Source organism: Rhinolophus ferrumequinum, unplaced genomic scaffold, assembly GCF_004115265.2.
Source record: "Rhinolophus ferrumequinum isolate MPI-CBG mRhiFer1 unplaced genomic scaffold, mRhiFer1_v1.p scaffold_91_arrow_ctg1, whole genome shotgun sequence".
Taxonomy (NCBI): Eukaryota; Metazoa; Chordata; class Mammalia; order Chiroptera; family Rhinolophidae; genus Rhinolophus; species Rhinolophus ferrumequinum.
Genome location: NW_022680450.1, coordinates 52,153 through 62,061, shown reverse-complemented (window position 1 = coordinate 62,061; position 9,909 = coordinate 52,153).

The following is a 9,909-nucleotide window of genomic DNA, read 5'->3' as shown; positions in this document are numbered from 1 at the left end:
GTGGCCTGTACAGGGTTGGCCGGCTGGGCAGTCCTTCCTGCAGGTCAGGGGGCTGCCAGGTGCCGAGGACGCGTGTTCACCCAGATAGTGCCCGATTCCCCCAACGGGCTCAGCCCCCAGGACACCCTGACACACACACACTCTCTCTCTCTCTCACCCCCCACCCCCCCACTGGCAGCTCTGTGGGTGCAGGAGTCCATGCTGAGCATGGGCACCCCTCACTCATGGTCCCACGGGTCACGCCGTGTGCTGTGAGCTCTGTGACCCCAATTTCTCTTTCCCTCTGCAGCTGGCGCTCTTGGCCCTGTGCCCGAGCACAAGATGGGGAGGAAGTGGCTGTGCGTGGCCTCAGGAGCCTGCTGGGGCAGCTCAGACAGGAGCCCCCTCCAGGGGCCTGGAGCCCGAATCTCGGGAAGACAGTCCTTCCTGTGCCCTCACCCTGTTCCTCCAAGAGCTGGGAGGAAGAACGGTGACACCAAGAATAGAAAGTGGACATTTATCACTGCGTGTTCCACTCTAAGCAGTGTCGTCTTGGATGGAGAGATTCTGCGGGGCTGGTGTTGGTGCAACAGGGTGGTGCCGTCAGGAGACCCCACCCGGGTGTGCCTGGCTCCCGGCCTCTGGGCTTGACCACGTGAAGGGATTCCGTGGCCTCCCAGGAATCTCAGGCTTGCTCAAGGCTCATTGTGCAGCTCTGTCTGAATGGGGTCACCTGCCTGCTGCCACGCTGTGAGGAGGGCCGAGGAATGACCACAGAACAGCAGTGGGGCCCCCGAAATGCCCCTGCCCAAAGCCAGATGCAAGTACCTGGCGCTGAGAGCTGGGCCCTCCTTCCTTTCACCTTGGGAATGTGGCCTCTGTGCTGAATAAACACTCAGGAATGCAGGAGCAGGTGGGGAGGGGCCTCCCTGCCCAGAAGGCTCTCCCTTGTCCCCGCCTGGCTAATACCTGCTGTTGTCAGGTTTCCTCAAGGAGGATGACCCTGGCCCCTTGCGACAATATAAATTACACCCCGTTATTCTTTTCCTGCCAGCGCCTCATTAAAATTTCTCATCATGTGTTTTCCATGTTTCCCAGGAATCCCCGGGGACAGCACAGCCCTGCCTGTCACGTGCTCAGTGACTGGCTGAGTGAGTGAAGGAGAGTGCACACACACAGGGAGGCAGGAAGCAGTGGGGAAAACGCCCCCAAAATGAACACTAACAGTGACCTCTCCACCTTGTGACTTGGGGAGACAGAAGTCACGATGTCATGACGCCAGCATGAACTTGACCATCTGGACCCAGGGCGCTGGGAGCAGCCGTGAATGGTCACTAAGGCCATCTAGGGGGACCGCCCTGCAGTGCTGAGCAGCAAGACCCCAGTGTGGAGCGGCTGTGTTCCTGTCGGGAGAGTCACGGTGCTGAGGGGCCGGGCAGGGGTGGGGCAGCTGCACGTCCACTCTGATTTGCTCAATCACAGGCCTTTTACAGAAGCACAGAAACAACGAGCTCAATTTTAAAGACCTCGTTTCCTGCACGAGGCTGGACAGCAGGGCACCTGCACGTCTCAGCTGGACCAGGCTCGGGTGGCCCGTCCTGCAGCCTCCTCCCCTCCCATGAGCGTGAAGTCCTTGCTACCTGGTCTGGCTCCAGTTCAGCCTGGACGTGCTGCGGTTTCAGGCGGCTCCACCTGGGCGTCGCCCACAGCAGTCCCCTCGGACACTCTGGGGTAACGGGAAGTGACAGCTGCGGACAAGCAGGAGGATCACTGTCCACTGCTCCTCTCTCAGCCTTGTCAATGTGGCCTATTTGCCCTGGGCAGTGCCCAGCCCCAGGTCTGGGTGACCAGGGACACACAATACTGGTGACAAAACAAGATCATGAGCTCCTGCTGGGAGCAGGCCGGTCATCTGGACAGAGCTGGGCCTATGTGGGAGGCAGCCTGGGCAGAGTCAGGACAGACCAGACCGCGTGGCCTGGATGGCCAGCCCTGCCCTCCCCGCCAGGAGGCTCCGTGAGCCCTGAGCCCGGCACACCCACCTGTGTGAGCAAGCACACGTGTCCCAGGTGTGTCCAGGACCGTGAGTGGGTGGCACGGCATGTATGGCTGCGTGTGAGTGTGCTGCTCACGTGTGCTGTGGGAAACCATAGTGTCGGCGTCGGGCTTCTGCTGCCAGGCTGACCACGCAGCCTCATTTCCCAGTGATCATCTAGGCCGCGGGGAGGGTGACCGCTGCCTGGGTTCTCCTGGGCCCCGGGGAGGAGCGGTGCCCACCGCACGCAAAGCCACACGGCCCCGCCGAGGCCTTACCATCACGCCAGGACAGACACCACCCGCCACGGAGCAGCCCCCCAAGGTCACGTCGAAGGTGGCGCCAGGGGCTGAAACCGCGGGCCTGCACCCCGTCCCTCCTCCAGCCTTCCTCCGGTCAGCCGTACAGCCCCCAGGGCCCACCCAGCGGCTGCCTCTCCGGACGGCACAGCACCCCAGGGCTTGAGAGCCGGAGGCGGCTGCACCCACAGCCCAGCCCCGCGTGGCCGCCACCTCTGCGCCTCCTGTCTTCACCCTCACGTCCCCGTTGGGCTCAGGTGCCCACTTCTCCTAGCCAGCACGTTCTCTTTTTCTCTTCCTGTCACGCTTTGCGACATCCTCATGCACAATTAAGTCCAAAACGATTCCAGTCACTCCCAACCCGGAGACAAGTTTTAAAACAGCGACTGGATAAACACCCCACTTCCCAGGACCCTGGCGGTTCCTAACGCATTTACCATTTGCAAACCTGCTAACACAAATCCCACATGGAAAAGGAAACTGCCGACCTGCTGCCCCGTGCAAGTGTTTCCTCTGACGGGCTGGCTTCCCTGTGTGAGGCTCCAAATGAAGTCTGCACAGACCCCTGCTTGTTCCCGCCCCTTTTGTTGAAATTGAACATGTAAATCTCCTCTGTGGCCTTTAGTGATCAGGACCAACATTAGAATATAAGTTACCACGGTGGGAAGCAAGGTGCTGTCTGACGTGAAGGATGGGGGACGGGGGCCACCTCGTCGGTGACGCATCGATGGGGACACAGAGCCGTTCAGGGAGAGCCGTTCAGGGCGCCACAGGATTGCAGCCACTTCCTGCCAGTCCACTCTTCCCAACAGGAAGTGCAGGCCACACCTCAGTGCCCCACTGAGCTCTTCAATGAAAGCTGGCATTTGCTTCTTCCACTGTGACGTGCCTCTCTTGCCCGGCTTCCCGACCCCTTCGTCTCCTCTCCGTGGTCATCGCTGTCTGGTACTCACTGTTGACATTAGAGCCCCAGAGGCAGTTTGAAACAAGATGGACAAGCACATGGGATGTAGCCTTGTCCTGCACCTGTTCAGGTGGAGCTGTCAGGGACCCTGTCACAGCACAGTGGGAGAGCTGACGGGACACATGCCCAGGGAGGGCCCATGAGAGTCCCAGGGGCAGCTCGGGGCCTGTGTCTGTGCAAACGCTCAGCCAAGGGGCTGCCAGGAAGGCCTCCTGGGCGCTGGTTGTTGGACGGAGCTGAGGAAGTGAGATAAAGGTGTGGTGGAGAGGGACGTGCGGTTGGGCGGGGGCACGGTCCTGGGCAGAGCCGCGAGGCCCAGGACCCCAGAGGTGGGTCGTGTGTGAGCCGGTGGGGCCTCTCCATGCAGGCCTCAGACCAGCACGTGCAGCTCCTCCGTCCAGCTCGCCTGCTCTGGGCACCTGCCTGCTGCCGTCTTCTTCAGTGACATGTAGTCCCCGCAGGACAGGTGCCCCAGGAAGACCACCTGAAACAGGTTCCTCGTATTCTTGGGAGAGAGGACCGCAGCCCTCACCCCGGGAGAGTCTGTCTACCTGGACACATCTGCTCCTTGCTTTTCCTTCCTTAAGGCGCTCTGGGAAACTCTGGCTTATATTTTCACCATCCTTGTGATATAAAGGAGGAAGACTATTTTGTCATCCTTTATCAGAGAGAGAGAACGCTGCTTCAGGTGGTTACCAGCTTGGACAGAGATGGGCTGATTCCAGCCCAGCCACCCCACCAGTGGCCTGCAGAGCCTGGCTGGAGCAAGGCACCCCCCCACGCCACGCCACCCCCACCAACGTGTCTTGGTGGATTCGGAAGGCCCATCGCCAGGGTGCGTGATGTGGGGAGGACCCATCGTCCCGGGCCGGCGCCACCCGGTCTCGGGAGTGTTCAGGTAGCACCGTCGTGCCTCAGGCTCTCCTGACACGTGTCCTTTTCTCTTCTGATTCTTTTCTGGCTCCACCTTAGATTACTTCTCTCTTCGTCTACATTTTAATCCCCTTGGGACAGAGACCCAGTGTCTCACTTGGACAGTAACCCCAATCCCTTCATCATGCTCAGTACTGGTGGGTCCCACTGTGTGAGTCCTGGAGTCACGGCACGTCTGTTCATATTCACACAGCGACCTGAGCCACAACCACGGGGTCCCTGCGAGGCTGGGTCCCAGAGTCCACGTCAGAGGTGGGTCAGGCCTGGTGAGTCCTGTCAGCTCCAGAATCCCGTGCTTTTTGTCTGTTCAAGGGGGTGATGGCACCGTCTCATGAGGCTGGGGGGGCAGGTTATCTTGTATTAATGGATAGAAAGTATATGAAGCAAATAGTCACAGTGGAAACTCAAAAGATGGTACCAAATAAGTGTTATCAATTTGAGTTCTTGAACAAAGTCTCGACGTGGGCAGGTCCTTGCTCTGTGCTCTGTGCCAGTGTGCCCACCACGCACGCTGTCTGTGAGCCTCAGGGAGCTTCAGAGGTGAGCCAGCAGCCTGCGCAGGAGGAGAAGGAAGCCCGGGACAAGCCGACTGCAGCCCTGCCTTCCTCCCCTGGAGGCTGTCAGCGGGCAGGCCCATGGGGCAGGAGCAGCCTGGTGAGGGCGCCACTGGCAGCTCCAGCTGTGCACGTCGCAGGCAGGACAACACACCTGTCCTCAGGCTGTGGGAAACATGACATCTTAGGAAGGTCGTCTCTACTGGGTGATCTCACTGGCTTAGGGACCCTCTGTTCCCAACAGGCCACAGGTGACATGGCCCTCCTAGGATCTGCGATAGGCATTTATGCACTTGTTTGCCTGTACGGAGATGGGTGTGTACAGAAACTCTAAGTGTGTGTGAGCGTAAGTGCAGGGTGTGCAAGCACACAAACATTCCTTGGGGCCTGCTGTCCCCACCGAGGTGGGGGACGGTGTCCTGGGCTGCCATTTTGACTGTTAGCTGCACCCCCAGGGCCTGGAACAAACCCCAGCAGCCTCTCAAACCATCCTTTCCGATGGATGTACGATGGTTATACGTAACACTAAGCTTCCCAGCGGAAGCCTTTCTCCCCGCTGCTGCCTCTGAGTCTCCATTTCAGTCCGTTTCTGGCCATATTTTGCTTATAAACCAGCCCTTAGTAGTTTGGAAAGCTTGAGGTGCCAGTAACTGCGTCAGATTGCTGCTGGTATGAGTAGTGACAAGAAGAATGGCAGGACGTTGGGAGGTGAGGGGCTGAGCTGTGGTCAGCTGTCCAGCTCCACCAGCGTGGCCTGGGCGTGTGCAGTCTTCCCAGAATCGCTGCCTGACACACGGCCTCCCGAGTGGGGACGGGCAGGGTGAGAGGAGAGGGCTTCCTGCGCCCTCTTGTAAGTACAGGGAGGCAGCTGTTCCACAAGTGTCTGTCCATCCACAGCGCCCCTTGACCTCTGGCTGGGCAGCGTGCCAGCCCTGGACAGTCACCCCGCCCCTCTGGCCACACATGCAGGGCCAGCCCCCACGGTGTGAGGAGCACCACAGCCGAGCTCCTGGACGGACGGTTCGCCCACAAATCAGACACTCTGCTTGTCCCTGTTGGGGTGGCTGAGGGCGAGGTGACGAGCTCCTTGTCACTGGCAGTGTTCCAGCCAAGAGGCGGGAGGTCTGTGCAATGGCAACAGCACGGTGGACAGTGACCCAAACCTGGGTTCAGACCCCAGCTGACCACTCGGCTGCAGAACCATGAGAAACCGTTCGCTCTGTCCCACCCTCACTGTCCTCCTCTGTTTACGGGGGTCCCTGTTTAATCTCCCTGCAGGGAAGTCACAGGGTTATGAGAGGCCTCTACTCAGTGCCCAGGGCAGAACCAGCTCATGGTAAGCTCCCCACCTACCCTCCCCGGGAAGTCACTGCCCTTGTTCTCAATGCTGCATAATTGTCATCAGTGCTACGGCACCGCTGAGGGCAGACACTCCCCCGAGATGCCGACACCAGGCCGCAGGCTTCGGCACGGTCCCCCTCCCCCCGGGTCCTTGACCGCCATCCCTCCTTTTGCCCCTCAGTCATGTGATCCAGCCACGCTGCCCTCCCTGCTGCTCCTGAAGCTCACCAGCCACTTCCTACCTCAGGGCCTTTGCATGTGCTGTCCCTCTGGCTGACTGCTCTTTTCCCAGATCTGCACACAGCTGGCTCCTCCCCACCAATCACGGGAGCCTTCCTCAAACAGCCTGAGCCCGACCACCCCAAGTGGACAGCGGAAGCCCCTCCTGTGCCCACCTCCCAACAGGCCCTCTCACCACCCTCACCAGCTTTACAGTCATTGCCACGTTTATCATCTTAAGTTAATTTGCTTACATCAGCTCCCCAATATAACACGTCTGCTCCCCACTATAACACGTCTGCCCCCACTATCACACGTCTGCCCCCCACTATAACACTTCAGCCCCCCACTATAACACGTCTGCCCCCCACTATCACACACACTGTCCCCCACTATAACACGTCTGCCCCCCACTATCACACACACTGTCCCCCACTATAACACGTCTGCCCCCACTATTACACATCTGCCCCCCACTATAACACATCTGACCCCCATTATCACACACACTGTCCTCCACTGTAACATATCTGCCCCCCACTATAACACGTCTACCCCCACTATTACACGTCTGCCCCCCACTATAGTGTCCCCGAGGTCACTATGAGGCAGGTATCCATCCCTGGGGAGTGGGGCTTCGCTGTCCCTCCGCAGAGATCATCCAGGGTCCCCCAATTGTTTGTTCATCTAGCAGACATTTACCCGGTGCCGAGCTGTGCACGGTGTCACCAAGGACAGACAAAGCAGCTGAGAGATGTCCCGTTCTGAGGTCTAGCCAGGGCCTAATTCTGACTTGCAGAACTTTCCTCTGGGATTGAACACGTGGTGTCCGGTGGATCTCGACATCCTTCAGGTGAGTGGACACTTAGCTGCAGAGCTGGGTGACACCCAGCAGAGCCACACGGCTGCTGTGCACTGCTGAGCTCACATCTGTCTCCTGGTTGTCTACGAGCACCTACCCTAAGCCAGACACTGTTCTAGGCCCTGGGGACACAGTGGCCCGAGGACAAACCCCTGCCCTCAGGAGCTTACACTCCAGTCGAGACAGACAGTACACCCGTAAGCAAATGAGCGAAGACCTGAATAGACCAAAGAACACACACAGATGGCAGTAAGCACACGAGAAGGTGCCATACGGCACGTCACCAGGGAGGTGCAAACTGAAACAACGACACCTGCACACGCCTGCCAGCCTGGCCACACCCCAGCACACTGACGTCCCCAAGTGCCGGCAGGACGTGTGGCAGCAGGGACTCTCAGTCACTGCTGGTAGGGACACAAATGGCACAGACTCTTTGGGTGACAGTCTGGCAGTTTCTTCCAAAACTGAAACACTCTTATCATACGACCCAGCAGTCATGCTCAATCATAATTTGCCCAAAGGAGCTGAAAACACATGTCCACACAAAACCCGCTCAAGGATGTTTACAGCAGCTTTTTTCGTCACTGCCAAAACTTGGAAACTACTGAGATGTTTTCAATGGGTGATGGATAAGCAAACTCGTCCAGGTAGACAATGGAATATCATAAGTGATAAAGAGAAATTCAGTGAAAAGACACAGAGGAAACTTAAATGCATATTACTAAGAGAAAGAAGCCCATCTGAGAAGGCTACATACTGTTTGAATCCAAGTACATGACGTTCTAGAAAAGGCAAAACTGCGTGGACAGTACAAGATCTTAGGTTGTAGGGTGAGAGAGGGAGGGGTGAACGCAGGAGAACAGAACATTTTTAGTGCCGTGAAAACTTTCCACCGAAGTATCATATGCTGACAGGAAAGTGCTGAGTGGATTTTCATTCTCATTTCAGTAAACATCATCACATAACCATGTTTGGGTGCTGACACGTGGCTTGCAAAGCTTACAGGGTGTTCCATTATTCCTGTGGTCAGTGCCATGCTGCTGGATACTCAGTCTGTAAAGCTGTTCCAAATAACAGCAACATTCCTAAAAACACGCTCAGTAGGGTTCAGGAGGAAGATGCCATCTTAGTCGATATCAAATTCCTTCTCCTGATTTTGTTTCTCTTTTCTAAACAGAGGGTCGGTTGTTGGGCTGTTCTCATTCTGAAAGTACACACGTTCCAGACGTGGAAGAGAGCCCTCCTGCCTGCCTTTCAGGGAATGTGTAATTGTGGAGGGTCTGGCTCCAGCCAACAGGCATTCTCCTCCCTCTGACTCAGACACAAGACCTTCCAGGCCCAGAGAGGACCTGCGCCTCATGGGCACTGACCTCGGGTGATTAAATGTCACCTGGTGCGTAGGGTTGCGGCATCCCTGAAGTCATACATTTTGGCACAGCCAGGCGCTCAGGTATGTGCGCATGACCAGGTGACACCCACGCAACTCAGCCAGACACCCAGGAAGCCTAAGGAGCCAGACCACGTCCAGACCACCAGCGTGTGGGCACAGCTTTGCACCCACCAGGCACGGGTTCATTGCTACCTGTTCTCTTCTGCACTCTGTTCTGACAAGTTCTGCCGCAGGATGGCTGGAACACAGAAAACGGACATGCAGCCCACGGCCCTGATGGGACCAGCGACTTCCCGGGTCTCTTGTGCTTGACAGCCAAGACTCAGCTGGTGCCCTTGTCACCCTCCCAGGAGCGAGGTCGCAGGCAGTCCTTGAAATCTACACACCGCCTCCTCACAGGTTGCAAGGGGGTGACACTGGCAACCAGGCCTTCTAACACGGTTCTACCTGACCTAATGGTGTCTCCTCACGGGCAACATTTGCTCATTGTGGAAACAGGGCACGATGCTGGCTAATTCAGCCTCATCAGTGTTCATAAGATCAAATTAGATCTGATCATATTACATCAGATGACATCCAATCAAATTAGGCATTGTTGAAAATCTGAGTTGACATTGAAGGCTGCCCCCACAAGTAAATTTTCAGAAAATGAGCCATAGCTACGGAGCAGCTGCTCAAAGCCTGATGGCTTACAGCCGAGACCCTCTTGTAAACTCCCCTGCCATGGCTCGTGTCACATCTCTTGCCTCGTGGTGATCTGGTGATCGACCCCAGGCTGGCCTCACATCCATGACCTGCAGTGTTTTCAGCACACACAGATGGGCCCTGGCATGGAGCTGGAATGAAGAGCTCGGCATCTGAGCCCAGACCTGATCTCTAAGGGGACCCCGCCTGCAGAGCACAGCAGCTTAGGTGTGTGACACTGGAGTGGGCGCTGTCCGCGGTACTGAAGCGACCCCAGTGTGGCCGACCAGCAGCCACGAATCAACGAAGAACCTGAAAGGGGGAGTGGGAATTAAATAAAGACACTCACAATTATGATGATGCGGCCGGTCTCCAGTGATGCTGAAGCACCGAGTTTATTTTTTACCACCGTTTATATACCCTAAGAATACGTGCAGTTTTAACAGTCAGCAGATAAAGGAATGTATTACATCACAGAAAGTTATCTTTTACCTAAAACACAGAAAAGCAGAAACTACTAAACAAACCTCAATGCTATTATCTCATCAAGAGCAAATTTATAACTTTTACATACAGATACAAAATCCTTGAAACTTTTTCCAAGTCATTATCTCATGACAAAGCCCACCAATTATCCTGCTAGTCTTCA